General features: G+C 38.1%; 1 protein-coding gene across 1 annotated transcript in view; it reads left to right on the top strand.

The window, feature by feature from the left end:
* Positions 1-467: 467 nt before the first annotated feature.
* The window catches only part of LRRC4C (leucine rich repeat containing 4C), a 92,933-nt gene continuing 70,236 nt past the window's right edge, over positions 468-23,164 (top strand). The window contains exon 1 of the mRNA XM_075501480.1: positions 468-1,421. The gene's annotated coding sequence lies outside the window, so the exon portion shown is untranslated. The remainder of the gene's footprint in view (positions 1,422-23,164) is intronic.

The following is a 23,164-nucleotide window of genomic DNA, read 5'->3' as shown; positions in this document are numbered from 1 at the left end:
CTGTGCAGAAGGGAAATCCAACTTGTAGATCTGAAATACACCAGGCTGAGCTTGGAAATGAGATCAGACCTGCATTGAAATAGAGAAAGGGAGGAAAAGGGAGGCAGAGACTGGAGAGCTTTTATCCTTCCTCTCTCTTTCCCTCTCTCTTCTCAAAGAAGAAACAGAAGTTTATCCGTCTTGGTGCTGCTGGATCTGTATAGCTGCTGGACAAAAGGAGAGGAAGCTGAAATGAAAAGAAAGGGTGCTTGTGAAATTTACAGCTAAGAGGACAAATCACGCCTCCCCGGGCTTCATTTGTGCCCCATCGGGGGAGTTTTAACATCAGAAAGATTTTGAAAAGTGTGGGGGGCAAAGGGGAGAGTGGGCGTTAAAAACACCCATCCCAAGTGTTTAAAAAATAACACGGGGATGGATTTATTCTTGACAGCTGGTGGGAACCTTGAATTTTTTTCTACTCCCTCCCTTCTTCATTCCATTTAATGTGAGATTATGAAAATGCAGAGGAGTTGGAGGGAAGGCAAAAGGATATAACGTGGAGTTTGAAGCGAGGAGAGGGTGCTGATGCTGTGGATTGCTGGCTTCTTGCTGAAATCAAAAATCCAATTGCGCACTGGGTTGTGATTGGAAATCTAATCAGATCTTTGGAGAGGGGGGAGAGAGACTAAAATTTATTGTTTTGACAGACACAAATATTTAAATGCAAAAGGAGATTCTTTTCTAAAGGCGTGTGGGGATAAAGAAAAAGAAGAATGGGAATCCCTGTTCTAATGTGGAGACACACGGATTGGATAATTGATAGTGCAGCAAAGAAGGGGGAAGAAGAAAATTGCCTGGCAAGACCTGGATCTTAACAGTCACAACAAAATTACATTAAAAGAATACAGATGGAGGGTTGCTTAAAAAGAAATACAGCCCTTTCTGCTCTCCAGAGGAAAAACAAATAGCGAGCAATGGAGAGCAGTGGAGCCAGAGAGGCAGAAAACCTCAGAAAAAGGAAACTAGGCAAAGGATCCACAGTGGAATGAAAAGTTTCAGAAAGGAGAAAGACCATTCATCCTCTGCAAGGATTTTTATTTTTTTCCTTTTATTTTAAACCATTCTTCTCCAGTGAAGGCAAACATCAATGTTACCACTACAGCAATTTTAAGGAGAAAACTTGAAAGCCACAGAGAAAATAAAGGACAGAGAAGAAGAAAGCAAAATTGCCGGAGGGGGAGAGTTCAGCAGTGTTGGGTTGGATTGGCACCTGTATGGACTGAAATTGCTGGGAAATTGCAATTGGATATCCTTTATTTTTATTTCCTTTCTTGTTTTTAATTTTGATTTGGTTGCTGAAATGAAATAGTTTTCTAACCCCTCCCCCACCCTGGTTTTTCATAACCACTCGGATTTCCATCTGGAGAGTCTTTGAGGATACAGTAAGTACATTTCCCATTTTATTATTTTTTGGAAAAGGAAATATGCTCCATTGCCTCTCTTCTTTCCTCCTTATCCCTCTTTTCTTGGTCTTTACCCCCATCTGAATAAAGAATCTGACTGGATTTTGATAATGGCTGGAGCGGGGTGGTTGGGAAGGGAGAAGAGAAGGAACGAAGACAGAACTGAATTCTCACAGTAGCTCAAATATTCCTGTTAGTAAAACTCTAGCCTTGCTAGGATGTTGCAGATGCCTGCCTGCGTGGCTCTATAGCATTTGTAAATGTTCACTAACAAAGAAATCTTTTGAGAAAGCCCCTGCAGTGAGTGGGGGGTGCTGCCTGATTGCCCAGTCTGTACAAACGGATGCAAGTTGCATAGAACTGAATGCATGGAGGAGGTTTATTTATTTATTTAGTAAGTGTTTAAAATAGAGAAAGGCTCTGATTTGAAATCCTGGCATCCAGTCTGATATTGCAGATCAATATGGTGTATTAACAGGAAAATTTTATAGTCAAGCAGGGAGGTGAAGGATGGCTTTTGGCGGGAGTGGGGGGGTGTAGGACAAGGGGTTTTAATGGATTTCGAAGAGGCAGCTCTGAGATAAATGGCATGGTGTACACTCCATTACTAAGAAAAAGCAGTAACAGAGAGAGGACATTCTTCTGTTAAAGGGGAGTTTAGGAAACTGCTGTACTCGCCACCCGTGCCCTCCAGATCTCCTAGGAAATTCTTTGTGATTTTGTGGTGAATCCTTCAGGCTCCCATAGGACTTTCATGGCAGTTGAAGGAGATTTACTTTGATTGACAAGCAGTGAGAGGATACTGTGGTGTTAGGAGGTTTTTGTTATTATGCTGATAATGAAAATAATTTAAAAGTGCCTTGTAGATGGTGGGGTTCATAGATTAGCAATGGTGTGTAACAGACCAGTAAATGTCTCTCCCTTCCTGGAGAAATGTGGTGTGGGGGTGTGGAATAAAGGGAGGATAACATGGTGTTTAAAACAGAGGTCCTTGTTTTTCTGTGGGTAAGAGTGCCACTTCCGTCCCCTCTCCTGGCATGACTGCTTAGCTTGTAGATAGGGAGTTTTCCTTCTCTTTCTTCCCCTTCTCTCCTCCCTCACCTCTGCCCTCCTCAGCCTTGGCCTTCACATGTAGAGGCTCCAGCTGAAAGTATTAGGCCAAAACTGGAGGAGAAGGAGAGAGAGAAACAGCTAATTAAATGAGCCATTGAACAGATATGGATATTTTTTGGCAGGCAAGGTGCAGAACTAGCTTTGCCACTCGTTTTACTTTTCTCTAGCTGCAATATTCTGGAGGAGGGGAGAGAAGGCAGAGATGGGAGAGGTGTTGGTAGAGCCAGATTTTAATGTTTTTTTTCTGGCAGCATTTCCCTCTTCACAAGCTTCCTGCCTGAAACAATACAAACCAGAGCTCTAACTTCCCTGGATAAATACATAAATAAGTATTAGCATCTTCCTTTTTTTCCCCCTTTCTCCATTCACTCATATCACTACTGTTACTTCATCTAAACATCCTGAATCTTTTGGCATAATGGAAATGAGATCTTCTGCCTCTCAAATGTGTCCCATGCACTTCTGTTTGGAGGTCATGCCTGTTAAACATTGGCTACTTGTAAAGGATTAAGATTTAGGGTGCAATTCTGCTAAGGAAATCTCTGGGAGTTTTTGTTTGGCCACGTGAACAAATCAGAACAAATCACCTTTGTGCTGTTGTGTTTAGAAAAAGAAGGAATCAGGCACAGCAAAAATTGTTCCTTCCAGCTCCGACTACTCTCATCTTTCTCAGTATAGCTAAATTGGTTTAGTATGAAGTGCTTTAGCCTCATTTATTTCTCTGGACACATGTTTCCTGGTGGGACACTAAGTGGGTAATAAGTTTGTCAGCACCTGAAAATAAGCGCAAAACTCTCTTCTCCATTCCTTCATGTATCGTTATAAGTCTGTGCCCTATTGTGGGCTACACTTACATCAGCAGTTGCAGTAACAGAGCAGCTAAATTTATGTTAAGCTGCTGCTCAGTAATTACTGAAGGAAAAAGAAGCTGGCTAAGGAAAAGGCATCTCCAAGCTTTTCCCTGGATTGCTGTCAAGTGAACACATAAACAGAAAATTTGATAGAGCAACTGCAGGTTTTGAGGCACCTATGGCAGCTTTCTGTTGTCATTCATTTTGTACAATAACTAGCAGGAGGATTTTCTTGATGTGATAAGGAAGCATTGGGAAAATTTAGCCACCAGTTTGGGCTGAAATAGGCAAACCTTGTCAACGTTAAAAAGCTAGGGATGCGTGTCTGCTTCTAAAGAGGCAACATTTTCACACTTCAGTGAATCATTCACTTAATACAGTAGCCAAAAGACACATGGAACAACCCAGATTTTAACTCATTCGATCTCAAAGTGGGAACGAGTATAACATTTTTCAACATTTGTGCTGGAGCTTATCCAGATCCCAAAGGGCTGATCATAAAATAAATGGCCAAAAACGTCAATCCAAACATCCAGCTAAATGAGGAGCAACAAATCTCAAGCAGAGGCAAGAGCTGGCTGTCTCTGCTACTTCCCTTGCATGTGCCTGATCACAGGTGTATCATTCAGCAGCACATGCTGGTCCTGCAGGCTGTCTCCTCGTCAAACCATGAACAATCTTTTTGGTAATGACCCCAGCAGCTGGGATTTTGGCCCTGTACATGGAACCATTATGTGTATATTTAGGCACCAAATGCCTGTACAGAAGGAAATAGAAAGTTATATTGGAGGGTCTGGCTCCATTTGTTCTAATTGTTCTCCAGAAGGTCAGAGATCATGCACCTCAAACTTCAGGTATTCTTGGCAAACTGTAGGTTAGTAATGCAAGGGGGTAGCTTGTCCATGTCTTTTCACATGTCAGGAATGATTTGCACTGATCTAGAATAGGAGCAGGTTCAGTTTGCTGGAGCAGCAAATTTTGTGTCACAATATCTCCTAGCCTGATAGCACTGACAAGTGAAAAATGGACTTTCAGATTGGGTGAGACCCAAGAAAGAATGCTCTAGATGTGAGCCAATACAGGCAGTCGTGTGGGACTGGAGGAAAAGAAATGGATTCCTGAGATGCTGCCATGGTTTCCTACATATAAGCTTTAAAATTATTTGCCTGTGACCTAAAAAGCTGTCTCCCGTTTCACATGAAGATTTTTGCTGTAGCAATATGAGACAGGAAGATTTTGAATGGGGCTCAGGGCAGGATTTTAGCACATTTTGAGAGAGCTTGGTGCTGGTACTCACAAGCCAAGCTGTCCAAGAGTGAAGTTGCAATATATTCACTGAAGGAGTGCACTGTGCACAGCAGCAGTGTGCAAGAGCCTCCGTCTCAGTCTTGACAGTATGCCTTTACTTTTGCTTGGAGATATCCCTTTTTTTCTGATTGCTAGTGAGGGAACAAGGAGAGAGAGAATGGTGCTGGAATTAGTGCTGCTTGCAGTCTGGGAGGAAAATTACTCTGAAGAAATGCAATTAGCACCCACCAAGTCATTTCTAGAGTAGTCAAGCTGACTGGACTTTGTGCTACTATTAGCAGGGGCCCCCCTTCTGCATCCTCATCCATCCCCTTGCCAGCTGCTCTATGAAAATGATAATGAAAATCAAGGCTCGTTCGGTTCTAAAGTGCTGCCCCTGCAGGACAACCCAGATGAGAAGGATTTAGTAATAGTAGGAGCCACGGTGGTCTGGAAGGCAGCCTTGCAGTGTGCTCAAGTCTAGCAGCGTGGGCAAGGAGCTGCCCTTAGAAAGGATCCTGCCTCTGCTTCCTGTAATGGCAGAAGACATTGGGGCTCGGCTTGTGACATTTTGGAGTGGTTTATTTAATGACTTTATTCAGAAAAGAAGGGTACCTGTTATTTAGCTGTAGTATCACAGTCATTTTTTCTCTTGGGAGACAGAAATGGGAACACAAGAGGGGAGACGAGTGTGCTAGTGATGTGTTTTAATTGCATATTCACAAGCTGCAATACTTGGTAGTGAATTAACACATAGTTCCTGGTAGGGGGCCTGGCTACTTTGCTATCTGTTAGAGGAAAAGGCAAAAATCAGACGCTTGTGCACGCTCACAATAAAAGAGAATCAGGATTTACATTTGGTATCCAAGGAAGCGAGAGCAGAATCCTGCAGGGCTTTCTGTTCATTGTTTAAATGTTGCCATAGCAATATCTCAGGGCACAAGTTACATGTTTTCCACTTCTGGAGTTGAGCTTTTCTTCCCTCCTCTCTCTGTTTTTCTCTCTCTTGATATACACAACAACCAGGGGTATCTCCACAGAACTTTGCACAGGAATAGGAAAAGATGTTTGAAGTCTGCGTTACCTGTTCGCATATGTCTGTTTGTATGTTCTTCCCCGTCATTTGCTAATATGTTGGAAACCCAATTAAGAGGAAATTGTTAGATAGAAGTGGAGTGTGAGGCTCTTGTTGTTAGGACATCAAGCATATTACAATATTTTGTGTAGCGGTTATATGTTAATTGGATAGCTGCAGGCAAGCAAAGTGTAGCAGTCGCTGACAATTAGAAACAACAATGAACTTCCCAGGACTGAATCTATTCCTTGGACAGATTATAATGCATTTCAGGTATATACCAGAGCTTCTGTAAATTTAAATACTAACACCACTGTAAGAACTCTTGAAATTCTGTTTTCACAGTGCTGAGACAAGATTTACCCTTGCTGCTTGTGAAAGGGAGAGAGGCAGCATCAGACCACTGAATAAAATCTCCCATAGTATTTGCTGCAGAGCTTGTACTTGTTATGTCAGGACTGCGGGGGAGCAATATAACCAGGAAACCAGGAGAATTAAAAAAGAAACCAACCAACCCGAAAACAAAGCAAAAAACACTCCAGCAACAATGGTTTCACATGCAACTAGATAAAGCTTACTCGGAAGTATCACAGCAAGATAAGTTAAATGAATGAATTTTTGTCTGCAAACCAGCAGCAACTCAGAGCATTTAGTAATGCTCTTTGTGTTTGAGGGATCTCTTTTCAGGTGACAGCTATGGAATCCATACAGTCCTGTGCATTAAAATAATCCTCAGAAATATGGATGTGGTTTCTTTTCATGTTTGTATGGACAGTATAGTATGAACTGACTTCTAAAAGGCCCAGGAGTTGGTGCTTTTCCTTCACTATACATATAAGAATGATTGCTCTAAGTGTCACACCTAATTCTGAAAACCTGTGGTAGTAATTTTCAAAAAGTATTAGTGTAGTTCAGATCTCTAGCACATTTTATTTTTGCTTACAAACCTTTCTTCACTTTCATGTCAATAATCTCTTCACTGACATGCCACATTACACAGGAAATAAAGCCAAGCACATAAAGAGCCTGTTTATCAATGAGGGGAGTACAGAAGGAGAGATAACAGTGCAGGTTTCCTCACACTGCTTATCATTGTACCTCAGTCATGATCTTAAGCAAAAGACTGTCTTAAGACCTTAAGCAGGCACTAATTCTGTTCATGTACCTTGAACTTTCCCCAGCATCTTTGAGATGGCAAAAAAGGTGGCCAGCTGTGATGGGGATGGGAGGTACTTACCTCACTTCTCATGAACTGTGCTACTGCCCGCTCATCAAATTACTGAAGCCCATCAGATTCCATTGTCTTGACTGGAATTTGAAGCAGGGAGGTAGGGATGAAAGTTTCATCCTTATTGGGTCTTCATCAGCTATAGACCAACATTTTACTTTCTTTTTAATCTCTAAAACCAACCGTTAGTGGACAGGTGGAAGAGGCTGGGATGACAGTCTCTCTGTAAACTGGTATAAGTGAGAATTCTGTCTTGCAGAGAATTAATTAAAAGGATTGTTTTGATTTTTATTCAGTAATACCCATTTTTCTGTTCTAATGCAGCACTGTAACATGTATGAGCTAGTCGGTTCTGTAGTAACTCTTCCCTGCAACCAGGTTCATTCCTTTTACATTTCTTACTCTTCTCTTCCCGTCATTGTGCAAAGATAAACCCAGTTCTGCTCCAACTAATCTCAACTGGAGCTTTAGTAATTACTTCAGCAGGATTGATCCTGCTCTGTGGGTTTTTTTGTTTTACTTTTTTCCTTCTCCTAAATGAAGTACAAAACCTGGTTTAGTTCCAGAAATAAACAATAGGCTAAGCATTTATATTTACAGACATAAAAAGTTGATCCAAATACTATTTTTAATTAATATGCCATAAACTTCTAAAATTCTAAATGTTCCATATTCCTTTTGCAGTCCTTGATGATATTCCAGGTATTAATGCTTCTTTTTCATCAGTGTATAATGTAATAATTGATGGATTAATTAAGCAATCTGGCCCTTGTTACTGCCACAGCAAAACCTCAATCTATATTAACAAAACCAGATATTTCGTAAAATGGCATATTTTAGGGCTGAATTCTCAGTCATGGCTAGGAGAAATTGGTGATAGTGTAATCTCTATGCATTGACTAGTCACATCAATAACTGAATATTGTGACATGTTATAATTAGTTTTACAAAAAATGTTATAGTTTACCTTTTAAAGGCTACAGAAGAGGATCTACAAGGACAGAAAAGGGTTAAGTTAAGGAACCATAGTTTTCCCTCCCTCAATACATGCAAGTTTCAAATGAAGTGCTCAAAAATGTATTAAATTCCATAAGCTTCTTTGCCAAAGGGCATACATGTTGTGTTAAGGGTTTTTTACTTAGCTCTTTGGTTTTACAATAATTTTCTCTGCCAGTACTCTATTTGTGAGCCCTTATTGGACAGGCAAGTTCCTCTACAAGTGGTTATATATTATGTTTCCAGAGGCAAGCTTTTATATTTGTTACATCTTTTAAAGAACCAAGGTTCATTTTTGTTAGGGTTGTTGATGACACTGCTACTAAAGGGGAAGGATGGTGACCCCATTAGCCTTTCAGGTTGCTCATATGCAGTGCACAGTCTACTACTTCAATAAGAGTTTTATTGCATTTAACGCCTGTGTGAATTTTGACTGTATATGGTGCAGGGAATTAAAACCATAATGGATTTCTCTTTTCAACTGGAAAGAGGTCGAAAAACCTCACCTTCAGTGAATGTTCATGTTGATATCCCTCTTTCTGTAATGTACATTTCACTGAGTATTCTGTCCCTGAAGACTGAGTTATATACATTAAGTAAAGGCCTGGAGGTATCTGGTAAAGACTACTGAATCAAACCATAGCAGAGGATGACTTAGTGCTTAAGTAACTTTCCATAACATGTAGAAAAAAAAATGTATTTTTAATGGGAAATTTCAGTTTTGGGGATATGTATGAAAATCTCATGCAGCAGAAGTAAAATGTCATTAAGAGTTGCAGAGAAATACAGATAATAATTTCCTATCACAAAAGGTATTGCATCTGATTTAAAGCATCATTTAGATAAGATTTTTTTGTGGCAAAGAAAGATGAAGTTGATGATTGCCTATAGCAAATGGAAGATAAAATGCAGACAATGATTCTGCTTCAGAAAGACCTATCTTCTAAACCTGAGGAAAATTATGAGAAAAATTCATTGGAGAGAGCATATAAACAGAAGGCTGGGAATATAAACTGCACAGTTTCTAGGAATATATTGTTTTGCCAGAGAAAAACCCAAATCATAAAAGAGTTGACATTTGGCTATGACTCTGTCTTTGATACAAGGGAAAATGAAGCCAAAATTTAACAATTAAACCAAAATCAAAACAAACTAGTATATAGTAGGTAAAAAAAAGAGGAAAACAGATAACAACCCCCATAAAAAATAAGGTATAAAATGAATACAATTGATCTGATAGGAGAGAAATGTTGAGGTTGGGTGGTGGGCTTAGAATATATCAGAAATGAGGGACTATTGCTGTTCTTATTGCTGCTTTTATTGGAGGCATCCTATGAAGAGTTATTGGCACATCAACAGAGTGATGCAGAACTAACAGATTTATTCAATTAATATTTCTATTCTGTATCTGGAAGAATCATGATTAAAAATTCTTATCATGAAAAGAAAAAGCAAGTGAAAGGATATTGGAAAACATCTATTAGGGATAAATATTTTAAAATCAACAGTCCTGTTATACTTTTCCAAAGAGTACTCCAGAGTATATATCTAGAAAACATTCCAATGATACAAGTGCAATGAACTTGGTAATCTAGTCCGACATAAATTTTAGGCAAAATAACAGAAAATCCAACATAGGATTCAGCTGATAGAGAATTAAGGCAGGGGAAATATTTAATGGCAATAGTATAGTATTACAGGAAGTATTTTCTACCAATTTGACTCTGATGATACTGCAAGGTTGGTAGATAGAAGTTACTATGAAAATATAGTGCACTTAAGTATCCTATGTAGTTCAAAGTTTAAGTAGCTTAGTAGTACTGGTCAGATATTCAAAACTAAGTATTGTGGGGAAATATGTTTGAATGGATTATAGTGATATTGTAACTTTTTACAATATTTGTTTCAACGATCTAGACAGGTCATTGACAGAAAATTACACTTAACATAAGTGCAGGGCTCACAGTTGGTAAAATGACCTAGATAAGAATGGCTGTTAGGATTGGAATGTGAGGGTAAACTGCGTGAATAAGATAACTGAGCTAACTGAGAGGGCATTTCCTCAAACTGATAATGCTAAAGAGGAGAATTTAAACAAACACTCCCCCCAAACTAAAAAAAAAAAAAAAACAACCAAAACCAAACAAAAAACTTCTGAAACAAAGCTTGGAAAAAAGTATAAAAGAAGCATGAAAATTTTAAGTGTGAGTGGCTGGGCAGGCGAGAGAAACAGAGCAAAAAAACTTGTTTGACACTGCCAGATGTTGCCCAATTTCATTACAACCTTTGGCTTGGTATGACCGAGATGCCTCTGCACTGGATACTGTGAGAGCCAGAATCCAGCTAGTAGAGTGACCACACAGGGTGCAACAAGCAGGGACCCCCACTTTGTGAGTGTGTGCATGAACTGTGGGTGCTTTCTTCCCAGCCTGTTCATTAGCAGATAGCATGGGACCACAGATAGCTGGACCATCCATGTCTCGAGAGGAGGAGTGAGCAAGTAGGGGAGCCTGCACTCCCAGAAGTGGGGATGTGCTTGTAACCCACATGGCCTGTGAGAATATCTGAGTGATATTACTTTGGAGGATTAATTATATCGGGGTGTCTAGAAGTTTTTAGGTGTTTATTGTCATTTTCTAAGTATCTAGTATTGTGGTTTATCTGTTGTATTGCTGATCTTGGGCTGGCAGTGAGTGTCGGTTAATTACATGTTGTTGGTTATAGTGATGTGACTTAAATCACATGAATGGAGAAGTTTTTCCTTGCAACAGTAAGTATTGGCAGTGTGCAGAGTGAAATAAGACAGTTGTGCAGAGTGATATTGGATGCAAAATATTATATATAAGAAGGACAGGTACAGGTTATACCTTCAGAATGAGGGACATTCATCTGTAAAAGCAAGTCTGAAAAGGAATTGAGATCATAACAGGCAAGAAATTCCACTTGAGCTCCCACAGTGATAGTGTTAAGAAAGACTATGTTGTACCATTGGATAAATAAGCAGAGAAATAAAATAGTGTTTTTAACAATGTCAATGGGAAAACTGGAATGCTGTTTACACTTCAATTTGTCCACATTTTGAAAATTATGTTGAAAAGAAAGAAAAAAAGACAGAAAAATACTAAGTCCTGAAACAAAAAGGAAAAATTCAGTGCTCAAACTTTAGTCTATTGATTAAGAAACTTGACAACTGATGTGATTAGTATATGGGGGAAAAAATAGATGTTTAAATGTTTTCTAATATAGCAACAAAAATTCTAAGAAGAAACAATAGATGGAAGCTGAGGTTTCATAAATTCAGATTAGAATTTAAGGGTAGATTTTTAATGGTGAAAATAATTCACTACTTTTTAAATTATTTGGACAAGTTGTATGTTCTCTATCTCTTGGAGTCCCTGTACACAGACTGGATGCCTTTGTAGAAGACTGTTGTAGTGAAGTACACGTTATTGTGTTTTGTATATTGTGAAATTCAGAAGGGCAGAGTAGATGGTTCTGAGGTCCCTGTACCCTCAGCCTGTGATTCTGCAGGTAGAAGGAATGTAGCGCGGGCATTCATAACCAAACTTCCAATCCTGTCATCAACAAACATGTCTAGCTTGCAATGCACAGAACACTCCAAAGGATTTCACTGCCCAGTCCACCATTCCCTCTCTGCTGAGATTGTTAGCCAAAGGCCCAAGAAGTTTTTGAGTGATCTGCTTCTTTGTGGCAGTACTCTGACTCAATCTCAGTACCTCAGACTTCTATCTGGTTAGTGGGAAAAATGTCTTTTGAAATCTGTTAATTTGTCAAATCTGAAATGTTTTATAGAGATTAATTTTGAAGTCTGTGCTGAGGGTGAACAAATACTCACCGTGCGTATTTACTCATCCACTCAGTAGCCCATCCACTAACTTATTTGTGTGATCAAGCTTCTGCCTCCTTCATAGTTCTCTTCATAGTTGAGAGATTTGCAAGCTTTGGGTGTTGTACCTCTGAAACACTGGCTTATCAGCAATGTGGGCCTCCAGCCTGAAAAAGTCAATTCGTTTAAGCTGACATGGGATTTCAACACCTAGATCAAAACCCGCTCAGATGTATTGTCTCAGAGCTTTTTTCTAGCTTAGGCTTCCTGATATGAATCTAGATATGAACTTCTGCGATAGCTTGTCTTGGTGCCAGGCTTCTTTCTAAGTCTGAGATGGACTAAATATAGAGGTGTCAAAGTTGGTATATCCTTCTCTGTTTCTCTCTGCTTACAGACCACTAAACATTGCTCTGTCCACATTTTTTCTTGCTGTGAATGGTTGTTAAGCATTTTAGACTAGAAATGTATTTTTCTTTCTTCATAAAGTAATGCCATTTGGGGACTTGATTTTACTTGTTTACTTGTTTTGCTAATGAATGTACTTGGTTTGGGAAGACAGAGAAGAGGAAAGAATGAAGTAAGCTTGACCCTGCCTCTCTGCATAATAGCTTTAGGTAGTGTAGGTTGCAATTATACGCAGTCTCAGTGGGCTGTCTTCTTGTATTTCCTGTTACTCTTCACCAGATTTCTTGGACATGGTTTGTTCTAAACTCTTCTGAAAAAATTACTGATGGAAATCTAAAACAAAGATACATATTTCATACTTACAGGTGAGGTTGGTGTTCACTTTCTCTGTTAAGTTTTGAGTTTCATGGCATGTTTCATAGTCCAAGTCAATTTTTTGTGTAACCTGTGTTTCTTGCATTCAGGAGCTGTCCTGGAGTAGTGGGCAATTTCATTGTTACAGCTAAATGTAGTTAGCCTGAGAGGTCATGGACTGTGAGAAAGTATTCTCTGAGGTAGCAAGGGACATTCCTTTGGAGGTAACTATATCCAATTTCTATCAACTATAAATTAATAAACAGATATAAACAGATTCTATGTGTTGAGATATCCAGTCCTTATTTCTTTCACCTTTTCTGAAAAACTCACCAAAATTGCAAGTCTTAAGAGATCTTGACCTAATTAGTGCTTCCAGAGTGCATTCTCTGTCTGTGATACTTCAGCACTACTGGTGTGCAAGAGGCATATTTTGAAGTGACAGGTTGTAACAATCATACTTTCTTTTTCATCTTAAAACTTCCTTCTGTTACTTACTGCTCTCCACCCATGCTGTATATATCAACTGCAGCTAAAGAAAATGTAAAATAATAGTATATTCTTTGATACTCAGTTTAATTGTCTCCTTATTACTGTTTAGGCTGTCACTGAATAAGATAATAGGACATATTCTTCTAGTAATGTGGCTTCATGAAATGCTGTTCAGAGTTACTGTGTCAGTGTATCCAAAGGAAAACTAAGACTTATTAGGCTTGATTCTCCCTGTGGCTTGTGTTGTCATTTATCACTGAGTGATGCTGGAATTCAGACAATACACAAATGGAAGTGTGTATTTTATGCTCTCCTAACATAGGTGGAAATGGCTGTATACAAGATAGTGGGAACTTGAATCCTTTGCAGAGGGAGTCATCCCCTTTCAGTACTGCAGGGACCACAGAAAGCCTGCTGACCTTTCAAATATTCTTAATTCTAGGAAGCTCAGGATGAGGTTAGAGACAAGGTTATACTTCTGACCTTGCTATTCTATTCTATATTGTGCTCATTTTTGCACTCTTTACTGTACCCTGGCATTGGATAGATAATCTTACTTTTGCAGGGATTATAAAAATTAAGTGATCTCATGTGCTTGCTTATGGGAGAAATTGTTCATGTAGATGGCACGAGTATAACACACTAACCTGCACTGAGCTTGCACCAAGAGTGCTGGCATAGCTACTGCATGTTAGGTTACATTATACAAAAGCACTGTTAATACTGACTAAGAATGTCTGTCTGGGTAGTCAGTGTAGTAATCAGCATTTTGAAAATTCATACCCTACCTTAATCTTCAGTTGTTATTCCACGTGTATGTTCCATTCAGTATGGTCATGGATTTTCAAGGAAGGAGGTTACATGTCCCTTACTGCTCCCTTACAGCTCCTACAGAAGCCAGTAACTTCCCCTACTATTGCAATCCTACCAAATTGATAATCTAGGATAATTTTCTTATAATGTTTTTATTTGTACTCTCAGCTCCTCCAGTGTTTTGTAATTTCACGACGCACCTTTCTCTTACATATCCCTCATTTTCTTGCGCATGCTTTATGCAATGTTTCATTCCTTACATTTTAAATCAAATAAGAAATTAATTAAGTGTAGCTAAAATTTTGCATCATTGTTCCATTAAGTTATTACAACAGGTGACCATTTGGGAGTTGGAAAAACAAGGCCTAAGTCTAGCAGACACTGTCTGGGATGGTCCTTTTCTCTTTTCTCTCTCCCAGTCTCTTCCCCAAATTCCCTTGTCAGAGGTTCACTTAACCACTTCTCAAACCATTGACCTACCATGGGACCAGCCAAATGACTCCAGAGGCCAACATGGATTCAGTTTGCTTACTAGGAAAATGAACTTTGGCTGGGCTGCTCCTCACTCTTTGACTAGAGTTTCTTATGGAGGTTGTCTGTCAATAGCTCATGCCCTCCCAGTGGCAGCAGAGTTCAGAAGCTCTTTTTCTCATGCAGAGCTTCCAAAGAGACCTTTGGTGCCAGAGGTCTCTTGAAGACTGGGACTATCACTGAATGATCATGGCAATTGAGAAAGGTGTCTGGGGACTGGAGCAAAGCTAACAGTTGCCTGTTTCTGAGCATTTCTCTAGCTCTTTTAAATGAAAAGTTAAAAGCTTTCAAGATATGATGCTGTTCTTGCCAGCTTTTCCATGCAGATGGAGCTATAGACCAGAATGAAGCCTCGCTGAAATGAAAGCAAATTCTACATTGAGGAAAAAATGTACCAGAGGAGCTGTCAGATTAATTTCACTGGTATGAGTTGAACTACTTCCACTACTAAAGCTATGTATTCATATTAAGTGTATGTATATGTGTTTAAGAGGGTAAACTGCCCTTGAAAGTTTTGGAGTGCATTTGGCCTTATGACATATTAAAGTGATGATTCTTTGCACAGGTGGTTGCATTATAGAAAAATAGCAGGGAAATAATATTTAGCAAAACACATGCTTCCATATATCTCTCTGTGTAGGAGGGGGATAGAAATGTCCACACATTAGTCATGTAGATCTCAGAAGAATCATAACATTGACTATATGGCAGCTAGGTAAAAAAGTAACTGCTTTGAGAAAGGTTTAAGAATGAATAAGTTTTTTTCAAAATAAGTAATGAAAATGTTCCCCACCTCCCAGAAGCAAGAAAAAAATATCAGATCTTGTATCACATCTTTCCCCCTCTACCATTTCAAATGATACCTTTTAAAGGAAAAATACAATTAGGAGAGACATTTAAATATCATAGAATGGACACTCTTGTGTACTGTAGTGGTCACCACTAGAGATTCTTTGACTCTGATCTTAGTGTGGCCTCTGACTCATTGTCTGAAACAACACACAGACTCTATGTGCTCCATTTTACTTCTTTGTAACTTAAGGGGAATGACTTTTGCATATTGCAGGACACATCTTTGCACAATTTATGTAGCCAGAACTCTCTATGTGTAAGAGTTCAGACATAAAAAACAGTTTAATATAATTTAAGAAGTGGGAGTGGGATTTAAGAAGAGGTTTTGTGAACTTAAGCTTTCAGTTGCACAAAAGATCCTTGGATAAAAGGCATTTTCTAAGCACAATTTTTATTGCAATCAGTATCACCATACATAAAACACAGTGTTTCAGTGCAGAGTAAGAGACGAAAAAGAAAGAACATGTACATCTTTCATCCTTAAATATTTCATTAGTGAAACAATTCTGGAGACATAGGTCAAAAACTTCTTTCTTATCCTTCCATTCTTAAGAAAGGTTTTTCCTGATCTGCCAGCAATTTCATGATACTGCTAACTATTTCATATTCAGACTCTTAGTGATTTTTTTCCTTCTGATTTATTTTAGCTCAGGCATAAATTGAATTGAACAAACAAACAAACAAACAATTCCTTCCTTAAAGTTAAGCAAGATCACAGGCCTGACATTTTTACTCTTAAGAGTAAATACATGCAAACACAAGTTTATTCAAATATCACTTCGATATTCTAGCTCTAACCAAGTGAATAAGGAGTATTCATGTAAAACCTATTCAAGCTTTCTACATATTTTACACTGAAATTATTATTCATTTATTTTCAGTTTATACACTGGAATGGTTGAAAAGCACAGTGCCCAAACTCTCTTTTCCCTGGACACTGAAATTTTACCTACTCTGTCAATGTTGCAGAGGTTCACAAGCTTTAAATCTATAAAGTTCTTTTTGTCATAATTCACAACTTTGGTTGCTTCCATTTGACTTCTTGATGTGTCAATTTGTTGTGCATTTAGTAGATGAACCACTTCCCACTGCTGGATGAAAGGTTTCTATAGTGCCTCATGAATATATAGATTTCCTTTTTTCTTGAACCCAGGGAACTGATTTATTTAGTTTGTCTTAGTGGAAGGTTAGGACCAATTCAGTGTCAAAGATCTAGACAGCTAATTGCCAAGTATAATATATATCTGCAAGTGGCTGTAAGAATTTTAGCTGTGTTAAGGGCTAGGACCTGATGCAGCTAACCTTAACTTTTGTGGGATGTATATAGTCATGACAATACTTGCTTTGCTTCTTTTATGTTGTATTTGCTTATCTAGTCATTGCAAACCTGCAACTGTTGTCATGTATTGTTTTTGAAATGGTAATGAATTCTCTTATATCCAGTCATCTCCTTTCAACCTACCCTCTACTTATGCAGACGCTCATCCCCATCCCCTATCAGCAAATGAGCAGATAGAGGGCCTGGGAGAGTATGTGGACTTTGAAATGTGACTCAGAGTTCAAGACATTCAGGGTTTCAGGAGGAAAGTGAAATTCACAGCTAAGGTCAATTTACTGTGACCAACCTGCCCCTAGGAACCTCCCAGCACAACCAAAGGGCTTGGTGATATCTTGATTTCTCACATTGTCAGTTACTGTGAGTTTGCATAGGAAGGCATGTCTCCTACTGAATTAGAAATACTCTGATGAGTAAAACCAATTTATTTGAGAAAGGCTTATCAAGAGCAGATCTTTGGCTGAATTTAAGGTTTCTATCACAGTTTCCAGTGTTACTGTTCCTGTATAACAATCACTGCTTATAAATCGCAAATGCAGTAAAATGAAATTCAGTCGGATGTCTGGTGGGGGAAAAATGTAGTGCTAGGTTCCTTCCTTCCCCTCCCCCCCCCCTTTTTTTTTTTCCTTAGAGCTGTCTGTGGAGGTAACAACACAATTAAGACACCTAAATCGATATCACCAGTGTGCTTACCTTTACTTGGCACATTAAGTATCTTTTAAGAATTGTGTTTAACATAGTCTTTGTCTTTTTGTTTTGAAAGGTGCTTTGAATAGCTTTGGCTAATTGCTTAATTGTTTCTTGATCTCCTAATTATTCAGTTTGTTATTCCTTCCCCCCCCCCCCCTTAGCATTACTTCATCCTCTTTTAAAGTCCTGAAAAAAGTTTACACTAATTCAGAGTTCCTTATCAAAGTTTTGTGCATGGCTTAAATTCCATGTTGCTGGAGTGATAAGGATAGAAGTTATGTAGATGTAGTTAATGAACCAAATAAAGGAGAAATTGTCCACATGTTCAGAATTAATTTCTCACATTGGAGGCAGAAGATCGTTATGGTGAATTTTGCAACAGGCTACTCCCACAGTGTCATATTTTATTAAACTGAGTAAATTGGATGAGTCAGAGCCACAACTGTCTAGGAATTTAAAGAAAATAATTGACACACTATCTCCCAAACATACTGTATTTTTCTTTATTTTTGTGATGGGTGTTAGGTTAAGAGATGTCTGCATAAACTCCAGTTGATGAAGAGAACAAGATGGTAGTCTTTTTTGCATTTTACTTTGGTTTGCATTCGACAAAGCAGATGTGCTTCAGACATTACTCTCCTATACCCTATACTCCCTTACTTTACTCTTCATCCAAAAATCCCTGACAGTGTTCATCGATTTTTTTCAAATCTGTCCGATTTGCCTCTTGTCTAATAACAGTTGTTCCACTATTATGGTAATAGTGTACATGCAACAGTGGACTGAAAGTAGAAAGCTAAAGGACTGCTTCGAATTTTAGCATAGCAGGTTTCCCTCCACTCTCTGAGTCCATAAATGAAAATAATTGTGCTGCAATGCCAAGAAATTAGTATCCTACCACAACTCCAGAATGCTGTGAAAACATAGCATTGCATAACTGTGATTCCACTGAATGGTATCATTATGACTAAAATTATCTAACGTTGTATTGCCTTTTTGTTCATATCTGGCAGGAATCAGACTATCTCACCATGGTACACAATACGTTTTCTAAATATGGGTGAAAAACTAGAACATTCTTCGGAACAAGTATTGCCTAAATACAACAGAAGTGAATGGAAAATGCTGACTCTAATTAGTGATACATTCTTGCATTGAAACATGATTAGTACATCAGTCTTCTTTAGAAGGAAGTAAGCTCCTGTTACCAGTTGGAAAATACACTAAATTGAACATTCCTCATCCCTCAGGAAGTTGGTGCCAAAGTAGAAATGTATACATATTTTAAAAATCCTAATCTGCAATGTTTTGAAAGAGCTGAAATTAAAAAATGACTATTTTTTAAAATTTAAATTTCCTTTCAAAGATCATTGTATTTTGTCTCATGCTACCAATAAACTTACCCAAACAGTGTAAGCTGCTATCCCTAGTTAGTTTCATTCTTCTTGAATAAATGTGAATGAGATGTGAGTAAATGAGAGACAGTTGTTATGCACCATGACCAAAAGCAAAAAGTGACGTTCTGGGTCCAATTCTCTTCAAAGAACAAGGATACATAGTATTAATGCCGTGGGACAAAGAATCCTCAATTTAAATTTTACAGACTTTGTATTTCTATTTTCTTTATAGCCAGTATTCCAGAAGGCATGGGAATTGGCTACCACCATTATCTGTGATAGCAGAGGGTATAAACTGAAGCCCTTAAACTTAGGTTCTTTGGGTAAGACAACTAAACCTATATCTGAACATGTTTACATACAAAGTCTGCCTTTGTCGGAGAATCTCAATAGCTGCAGTTCTCACGGACTTCAGCTCCTGGAACACCATTAAAAAAATGTTGATTCCTAACATAAAGTAAATCATGTATTTCATCAGACCTGTCTTTCAAATAAAAAAGAATTAGTGTAGTTTGGTTTTATGTTTGCCTTTTCAAAGATTATGTTGCTAGATTATATGTCAGTGTGCTTGAATAGACTAGAAGATGAATGATCACTTTGCGGTCCTATAGTACAGGCTGTGCAAACTCTTATTAAATAGAACTGATAAATGTAGTTTAGCTTAACTGTGCAATTGCATTTATTGCTAGATCCAATCTGTATATACACAACCCTAACTGAAGTCCAGTCCTGTTGTATAAGAATATGTTAGAGTGACATGCACAGCATTTCCATGGTGTGCTTTATCTTTATTCCTTACCTGATTCTTTTATAAAATCTACTTCAATTTTGCTAAGATCAGAGTATTACAGAGAACATACATAGTAACTGACTTGCTGTGTTAGTAACTCTCTGCTTTGCACTGAGCAAAATATAACACCATTTAATATCAAATGTGCGATCAAGAAACAGCTGAGTTTCATTTGCAATGTCCCAGAGCTGGACAAGGAAGTTAAATCAAAAGTCATTGAATAATTGTTCTCATTGTTCGTATGGATGCATTAGATCCTATCTAAGTCCAAATAGAGAGCCCTGACACATTAAAAGAACCATTTCCCCCTTTCCTCCCTCATCCTTCAAAGGCATTTAAAACAGTGTTAATTCTTAGAAAAAGTTGTCATTTTCTGTCATTTTTTTTCCATAGCTTCTACAGTTGACAGATAAAATGGACTGAAGGAGTTCCAGAGTCATCAAGATGCAGTAACCCAGAGATACTAATGTTAAATGGTGCCCTTTTCCTAAAAGGCAAACATTTCATGCTTGCTTCTGTGTAGGGCAGTATAAGTGCAGCAAAATTTAGTACTGCTGTTACGTGTATTGTCAATATTATATATCATTATTTGGCTAGAAACCTATTGTTAATTAATAACAAATGGAGTAACAAACAAACAATACACTTAAAATAATGGCAACTCAAATATATTTATAAAAGCAAAAAAGTGTATTAAAAAGTATAATTAATTAGTTAATGACCATAAAACTCATACTCATATGAATAACCCAGCTTGAAAATTCAAATTATTTTATTGTACATGACTTGACAATACAGATGGGAGTAAATTAAAAGCTAGCCTGAACAGTTGTTCAACTCCTTCTGTAGGGGAAGGAATATCCAAGAAGAATCCCAAGAAGGGAATTGTGATTTAGTTACAGTTCCAACTCAGGCAATGCCTTGATCCATAAGGAAAACAATTTATTGCAATCTGTTCATCTTACTACCTTCTTTATATAAGCCTTTTTCAGCTTACTTTTGTTTTAGGATGCAGTGTTAAGACTATTCTACTAGCTTCTTTTATCATCCTTACTGAAAAGGAAATATCTAGAGACTCTGTGATCTGGATACAACCTGCAGGAGTCAGGATGCTTTACTGGATCAGGACTAGATCTCTCTACTATGCAGGATTGAGCCATAGAAGAGAAATGCAAGTTGCTATAATAAGCCAAGTGCAAAATTGGATTACAAAGTCATTAGAGGCTGTAGTTGTTCAGCACCTTTTAGGCCCTTGGGAAAGATTATTAAACAAATGAATATTGTTTTAGAACTAAGCATTCTGTTCTTTCCAAATAGTGGTTATTATTTTTTAACTTCTAATTATTATGCATAATATTGGATTATATCACATATAAAATTTAGTTTATGACACCTATAAAAGTAGATCTGTGCCTATGTAAAAGCATTAAACCATGATTTTTTTTCCCCTGTGTCTATTTCTGTAAGTTGGAAGTTTAGATAACAAAAAGCTTATTTTTTCTCCTTTTTTTCTAAGATTTCTGAACCTTTTTTTCAAACCAGAACGCCTAAAAAGACCCTTCAAACTACCTAAAATTGTTACATTTCTACTTATTAAATTTTTGTGTAATTTTAAAGTTATTAATTTATTCTATTGTGTATTTAAGAGAAAATATTTGTGAATATGTCTGTGCAAGTGTTTCTACTGGAAAGGACCATTGGAAATCATCAATACCAGTGTCCACCCGAAGTGGGGCTATTACCAGCATTGCATCAAATCAGGCCTTGCTTTATCTAGTTTAGTTGTAAAATCTTTCAAGAACAGATGTTCCACAGCCCCTCTTGCTCATGTGCTGCATCACCCTTCTAATGGAGAAGGTTTTTCCTAATGTCCAGTCTTAAATACTATCCTGCAATTTTTGGCTGTTGTGCCTTTTTTGATCTGTCACTCCTGAAAAGAGTTTGCTGTGGTCATCTTTGTAAATTCCCTTAAACGACTGTAGGCTGCCAGCACAGCAGCACCCTTTAACCTCCTCTCTGCCAGACAAAACCAGCCCTACTCCCTCAATCTCTCCTCCTAGAGATGTGCTCTAGACCCTGACACTCTTGGTAGCCTTCCTCTGAGCCCTCTTCTGTTTCTCCACATCCTTCTTGAAATCTAGGGCTCAAAATTCGATCCAGTATTTTAGGTGCAGCCTCACTAGTGCCAGATAGAGAAGGAAAATTAATAACTTCCCTTGATGTGCTGGCCATTGTGCTCCTAATAATACGATATGTGGTTTGGCAAACTTGCAGTAACAGTGGGCAGTGCTCAGTGAAAGTTCTTGTGTTCAACCTGGCATCCAGTATGACCTCCAGGTTCTTTCCCTCAGGGCTGCTACTCAACCTGTCAGATCTCAGCCTGTATTGAGCCATGGTGGTTGCAGACATTTGCACTTGTTGAACTTCAAGGTATTTCTATTGACTCAGTCCCTAAGTTTCTCAGAATCCTCTTCTTCCAGGAGATGAAATAAATAGTGGTATTTGAAGATATGGTTCTGGGTTTAGATTGCTTCTTTCTAGATTCAGTAAATTAAGAGTTCACATTCCTTCTTCACTACCGAAAAAAATCTGTGATTTTTTAATATATTATTTTCTCTATGTTCCTTCGTAGAAACATGTAATTTCTGTTTTGCGGATGTATGATAAAGATAAATATATTCAGTATTTTGATATGACTGACCATTCTAACAGTAAACATACCATCAATGGCAATTATTGTTGATACCCTTCAACTCTTGGCAGGAGTTGAGTGCCTAGGCCCAGGACATGGCAGCAGAAGGATCCAAGTGCAAGGTGCTCTGCTGCTGTGGCTCTTGTTTGGCTCCTTATGTCTATTAGAGCAAGGCTAGGTTTGAATTGTGACTCTAGTTTTGCCACTCACATATTTTGCTCTGAGGACTGGCTCTTGGCTGCCTGAACAAGCTGAGAATCACCTGATTAAAAAAAAAAAAAAGAATACCAAGTTGAGACTTGTTGTGAAATAGCTTTTTGAAGTGTTCTCTGTTCTGTAAAGAAAGCAAAAATCCTTTTTCCTAGAATAAAATGTGTCATTTTCAGAAAAATTCCTCATTGATCCATACATAATAGGCATAACATACCACTGTGTATTATGCTCCATATAATTACCCTAACATTAGCCTGGGTGGAGGGAATAATTTCTTATTTAACTGTCCCTGACAAATGACCAAGCCTTTGAGACAAGTTAGGCTAAATCATTTGTTTTTCTGAGGCAGTCATTCACTATTCTCACAATATCTATCCCAAGAGGTGGTAAAGGTTATGTGAATTACCAGGACAAGAAACCCACCCAATTCTACTTGACTACAGTAGACTGCCTTATCTTATCTGTTCTTTGCATCTTCAGGTAAAGTATTTTTTCTATCTCTTAATATGAACTCTCACATTAGTTCTGTCTTGGTGTACTTTCCACAAAATTCTGTCTGATGCATCAGGTTTTGTTGTTGTATTAGGCATGGAAAGTATCAGGAAAGATAACTGGCATCTCTAAAGATTACTGTATTTTCTTCAAGCTTTTGACTTGCAGTTTTTCAAAAAAGTGCTGGGCTGCACTGGAAGAAACAGCAGCAAAGTTTATCGCGTGACAGAATAGTTCATCTGGCCTAATATGTCAGAATGTAGTT

This window comes from Mycteria americana, chromosome 5 (assembly GCF_035582795.1).
Source record: "Mycteria americana isolate JAX WOST 10 ecotype Jacksonville Zoo and Gardens chromosome 5, USCA_MyAme_1.0, whole genome shotgun sequence".
NCBI lineage: Eukaryota > Metazoa > Chordata > Aves > Ciconiiformes > Ciconiidae > Mycteria > Mycteria americana.
The sequence above is the reverse complement of the archived record's forward strand: the minus strand, read 5'-3'. Positions and strand labels throughout refer to the sequence as shown.